Below are 6,316 nucleotides of genomic sequence, written 5' to 3'. Positions count from 1 at the left end.
AGCCTCATTATTCCAGCCCACCTCTGCTGCCAGGGTACGAAACTCAATGGCGTATTCAGCTACGGATCGTGAACCCTGTCTGATGGACATAAGGAGCTTCGCAGCAGAGGCAGCACGAGCCGGCACATCGAATACCTTCCGAAGAGAAGCAACAAAACCGGAAAACTCGGCAACCACCGGATTGTTGTTCTCCCATAAAGGGCTGGCCCAGGCCAAGGCCTTGTCCGAGAGCAGCGAGATCAAGAAGCCCACCTTTGATCTCTCAGTAGGAAAGGCATGTGGCAGCAACTCGAAATAAATGCCCACCTGGTTAAGGAAACCTCGGCACTGAGTTGGCTCTCCCCCAAAGCGCTGTGGAAGGGGGGCAGAACCGGTCATACCCCGAGACACCGCAGGCGCAGCAACAGGTGTCGGGGTAGACTCTGGCGCAACAACCGGAGCGGCAGTAGGAGCGGGCCCAGGAGCGACAACCGACCCATTGGCAAAGGAAGCAAAATGAGCCGTGCGTTCAAGCAGGGTTTGCAACGCCACAGCGAACCGACCCAACAGGTGATCCTGCTGATCAAGTCTGGCAACCAGCGTAGGTAGCGAGGATGGCCCTGTACCGTCAGAATTCATGGCTTGGTCCTAATGTCATGGAACCATGAACCAGACGTACAACAAGAGATAGTGGAAATAAGAAGGCTTTATTGAAATCAAGCTGTAAGCAAAAGTCCAAACGGATGGCTAAACTGAAGCAAGGTCTTGCGTAGACAGAGGTCAGGAACCAGAAGGGTAGTCAGATGAAGCCTGGATCAGGAACCAGCAGGGTAGTCAGACGAAGCCAGGATCAGGAACCAACGGGGTAGTCAGACGAGGCCAGGATCAGGAACCAGAAGCAGCAGCAGTCTTAGAAGCATGTGAACACAGGAGGACCAAGCAAGGAACTGAAGCCACAGACCTCCTATATATATGAGCTAGGCATCCAGCTCCTCCCAGTGGGAAGGAGAAGCCGCAGGGTGGGAGGCTACAAGAAACCCAGAAACCAAGATGGCCGCCAGCACATGTCAAACGAAGGAGAACAGTAAGAAGGTAAGACCATGACAGTTCTGCCCGGGGACGGCCAGGTGAGAGATCTTCGTGTCCGGTTCCTGTTGGGGGGGGTTGGGGGTGATGTAGTACATGCTGGGGGGGGTTCTGAGGTGTTGGTGCGGGATGTGTTGTCTGGTATGCTCGCGTTGCTGTCTCGGTTGGGTCCGGGTTCTGCTGGGTCCCCGGCGGCGGTGTGGTCTCCTGCTCCGGAGGTGGCGCTGGTTCCAGGGGCGGCACAGGGTGTGTTAGGGGCGGGCGACGAGGGCGCGGGGGCTGGTGTGGTGGCCTCGGGTTCCGGAGTGGCGGCTGGGCCTAGGGGTGATGTGGGCGACGGTGTTCGGTTGGCGGATGCTGCTAAGGGTGAGATTTACGTTTGTTTCGAGGGGCCGCTGGGGGCTTATTTGAAACATGAGGTCAGGGAGAAGATATGGAAGTATGAATACGTGGAGATTTTCTTTGCTTCCGTTGGAGAAATTTTATTTGGATAGGGGTAAGCCGGATCAGAGTAAGAAGGAGGAGGAAAGGAGGCGGTATAGGTTGATTCCGCAGACTTTTCAGAATTGGCTGCAGGCCTTTGCGATTTTGGCTAGCGTGGTGGGGGAAAAGGCGCCTGAGCACTGCTCGGCTCTTTTTTGCTATATGGATGCTGTGGGGGAGGCTCATCGGACGTATGGGGGTGTGGCGTGGCTAAGGTACGACGAGCAGTTGCGGCAGCGGAAGGCGGTCAGGCCTAGCATTCGTTGGGACCACAAGGATATTGGTCTCTGGATGCGGTTGATGGCGGTGCCCCGGGGGGGTCTCAGCCCTTTCGTGGAGCGCCCGGGGGTACCTCGGCTGCGGAGCCTCAAGGGGGGGCTAGACGGGGTTGTTGTTGGCAGTACAACGAGGGACATTGCCGGTTTTTGTCCGACTGCAGGTACAAGCATGAGTGCTCCGGTTGCGGCGGGGCCCATAGCCTGTCTCGATGCTTCCGGCGGGGGAAGGGTAAGGGATCCGAGACTATGCAAAAAAAGGGTGATGCCGGTGAGAGTGGGAGAGATGGAGCCGTATTTAAGGACGTACCCAAATAGGGAGGCGGCTCGGTTGTTGTTGGAGGGGTTTACTGTGGGGTTTATTCCTTGTGGTTTGGTCGGGGCTCAGGTTGCGTCCCGGAATTTGTCTTCGGCTTTGCGTTTTCCTGAGGTGTTAAGGGAAAAGATTGTGAAGGAGGTTGCGGCTGGTAGGGTTGTCGGCCCCTTTGCGGAGTCTCCTTTGCCTGATTTGTGGGTTTCCCCTTTGGGTTTGGTCCCTAAGAAGGAGCCCAATAAGTTCAGGCTCATTCACCACTTGTCTTTTCCGGTGGGCGGGTCGGTGAACGACGGGATAGCGGACGAGTTGTGCTCGGTGTCATACACGTCTTTTGACGAGGCGGTACGTTGGGTGCGGCGTTTTGGGCACGGCGCTCTGCTTGCTAAAACTGATATCGAGGCGGCTTTTCGGTTGTTGCCCATTCACCCGGATAGTTTCCATTTGCTTGGTTTTCGGTGGGAGGGTTGTTTTTATGTGGATTGTTGTTTGCCCATGGGGTGTGCGATCTCGTGCTCTTTGTTTGAGTCGTTTAGTTGTTTTCTTGAGTGGGTGGTGAAGCAGGAGGCGGGGTGGAGCTCTGTTTTGCACTACCTGGATGACTTCTTGTTTTTGGGCCCAGCTGGGTCCAGGGTGTGTGCTGTCTTGCTGCATACGATGGAGCGGGTGGCGGCGCGTTTTGGCGTGCCGTTGGCCGTGGATAAGACAGAAGGTCCGTCCACTGTCATTAAGTTTTTGGGGATTGAGATCGACAGTTTGGCTATGGAATGTCGTCTGCCTGGCGACAAGGTGCTGGATCTGTTGCAGGAGGTGGCGTTTTTGAGGCGGGCTAGGAAGGTTCAGCTCAAGCGGGTTCAGTCGGTTTTGGGTAAGTTGAATTTTGCCTGTCGCATTTTGCCGATGGGGCGGGTTTTTTGCCGTCGTTTGGCTTTGGCGATGGCGGGTGTTACTGTGCCTTTTCATTACTTACGGTTGCCGGGGACTGTGAAGGATGATTTGGCGGTATGGGAGTCCTTTTTGATGGATTACAATGGCAGGTCTGTGTGGATGGATGCGGTGGTTAGTAATGTGGATTTGGAGTTGTTTTCGGATGCGTCTGGTTTGTGTGGTTATGGTGTTTTTTGCAGGGGACAGTGGAGTGCGGAGGCGTGGCCGGTGGAGTGGGAACGGGCTGGTTTTCTTTCCAATTTGGTGTTGTTGGAGCTTTTTCCGATTGTTCTGGCTACTGAATTGTGGGGGGACTGGCTCAGGAATCGGCGGGTGCGCTTTTACTGCGACAATATGGGTGTTGTTCAGGCGATCAACAGCCAGTCCGCCAACTCACCGCCGGTATTGAACCTACTACGGCATCTGGTGTTACGGGGGTTGCGGTTAAATGCCTGTTTTGTTGCAGTTCATGTCCCGGGTGTTGATAACTCACTTGCTGATTCCCTTTCTCAATTTCAGTGGGAGCGTTTTCGAGGTCTGGTGCCGGGTGCCGAAGTCCGAGGGTTGCCCTGTCCCCAGTGGCTCTGGAGCGTGGCCTTGGGGTTTCAGCGGACTTGATTAGGAGGTCGATTAGTAGCGGTACGTGGTCGGCTTACTCTTCTGTGTGGTCTTTGTGGGAGGCTTTGATAGAGCAGGTGGGTGGGTGTAGCTCGTTGGAGGATTTTAGGACGTTGTTGGTGTTCTGGGTGGGCACGTGTCATGCTGCTGGTCTATCCTTTTCAGTGGCGTCGAAGAGGGTGGCGGCGGTGGCATTTTGGTTGCGGTTGCGGGGCATCGCTGATGTGTCTCAGTGTTTTATGGTGCGGCAGGCGTTGAAGGGTTACTGCCGGGGACGGGTGCGGAGGGACACCCGTAGGCCGGTTTCCTTGGCGGTGTTGCAGATGCTGTGGACGGCGGCGGGGTCGGTTTGTGAGTCGACATTCGAGGTGTGTCTGTTTAGGGCGGCGTTTACGTTGGCCTTTTTTGGGGCTTTTCGCATATCGGAATTGGTGGCGGCTAGTCGCAAGGGCGATGGGGGTTTGTTATGGGAGGACGTGATAGAGGTGGATGGTGTGTTGCGGTGTTATGTTCGCAGGTCTAAGACGGATCAGGAGGGTAAAGGGGTGGTTTTGTGGCTGAGGCCGATGGTGGGGTACTTGCTTTGTCCTGTGCGGTGTGTAGGGGATTTCTTGGCGGTTAGGCCCGGTGGCTTGGGGACGTTGTTGGTTCATCGGGATGGTTCGCGGTTGTCGCGTTTTCAGTTTGTCGCTGTTTTTCGGAAGTGTTTGGCGGCCGCGGGTTTACCTGCTAAGGAGTATGCCTCTCACTCGTTTCGGATTGGGGCTGCGACCGAGGCGGCCAGGTGGGGCCTGGGGGAGGAGGTTATTCAGCGTATTGGGCGCTGGGAGTCTGATTGTTTTCGTTCTTATATTCGGCCTCATCTGTTGTGAGGGGTGTGGGGATGATGTGAGTTGTTTGGTTGGTGGTTGTGGTTAATTGTGTTTGTTTTATTGCAGGGTCGGCGCCTTGTTTGGCTTGGATTTTCGGGCACTCGTATGTTCATTGGGGGGCCTTGCGAGCGGATGTCCGGAGGAATGGACGTCAACTGGGCTTCTCGGCGGATGTGATGCAGATTAGGTGGATTGGTTTGCGGGGGCTTCTGTGGGGGCGGGTTTTGCCCGAGTTTCATTTGAATGTGCGGTTGGATCGGCCTCCGGATATTTTGGTTTTGCACGTTGGTGGGAATGATTTGGGGGTACGTCGTTCGCGTGATGTCATTCGGGATATTAAGCTGGATGTGTTGCGGCTGTTGGCGGATTTTCCGGATGTTTTGTTGGTATGGTCTGAGGTGGTGGCGAGGAGTAGCTGGTGGTTTGCTAGGTCGGTGGAGCGAGTTAATAAGGCTCGGGCAAAACTGAATAAGGAGGTTGGACGGTTTGTGCGCAGGCAAGGTGGGATAGTGGTGCGTCATAGGGAATTGGAGGCGGCGTCGCCTCAGTTCTTGAGAGCGGATGGAGTGCACCTTAATGATGTTGGGATGGACATGTGGGCGTTGGGCATTCAGGAGGGTCTGGAGACGGCCCTTAGGGTGTGGCAGGACGCCCACAGGTGAGGTGTCACCTGTGGTCTTCTGGTGGCTGAGTTATATGGGATCCTGGGAGCAATACAATGGTTAAGAGATGCGGGACATGTTGGAGCCTGCATCTCATGTGGTTTAGCAATGCTGAGGATGGGGCTCCTGTTTGGGCTAAAAGGCCTACAGGAGGAGTTGCGTGGATACTTCAAGGATTTGGTGCTCTTGGGTCGGTGAGTGCGGCCAGGAGTAAGCTTGAAGTATATGGTGAGACGGTTGAGGAAGATGACGCTTGTTTGGGTTGCCCTCCAGGATCCTTGTTATGGTGCAGCAGGTCATGACGTTGAAGGTTGTGTTAAAGTGTCTGTTGATATTATTGTTATTACTATCATTGTATATGAATAATAAAGTTCGGCCGTCATGGTCATTTTCTCCAAAGAAAGAAGGTGTCGGTGTGGTTATTGTAAGGTAGAGGTTTGTAGGAACAGACGGAGGAAGTTCTTCCATCCTATTAAGTCATGAAAGCGACGGAATGAGGCGCAGCCATAATGGAGTACGGCTTGACTTAGGGGGAAGACCGCAGGATGGGAAGGGTTAAGGTTAAGCATGGCTAGGGGTTGGTTTAAGGGAGGAAGAGGAGGGTCAGCGGATTCGCGGGCAGTATATAGATGTATGTATAGGAGGGGCTTAAGGCAGTGTTAGGATAGAGCAAGCGCGTTTCCCACCCTCCCGCCCCTTTTTTTTTTTTTTTTTAGCCGGGTTCCTTGGATGGTTGTTTAATGAAGGGCTGAGTTATATGGGATCCTGGGGAGCAATACAATGGTTAAGAGATGCGGGACATGTTGGAGCCTGCATCTCATGTGGTTTGGCAATGCTGAGGATGGGGCTCCTGTTTGGGCTAAAAGGCCTACAGGAGGAGTTGCATGGATACTTCAAGGATTTGGTGCTCTTGGGTCGGTGAGTGCGGCCAGGAGTAAGCTTGAAGTATATGGTGAGACGGTTGAGGAAGATGACGCTTGTTTGGTTTGCCCTCCAGGATCCTTGTTATGGTGCAGCAGGTCATGACGTTGAAGGTTGTGTTAAAGTGTCTGTTGTTATTATTGTTATTATTATCATTGTATATGAATGATAAAGTTCGGC

This window comes from Bufo gargarizans, chromosome 4 (assembly GCF_014858855.1).
Source record: "Bufo gargarizans isolate SCDJY-AF-19 chromosome 4, ASM1485885v1, whole genome shotgun sequence".
NCBI lineage: Eukaryota > Metazoa > Chordata > Amphibia > Anura > Bufonidae > Bufo > Bufo gargarizans.
Note: the sequence above shows the minus strand (reverse complement) of the source record.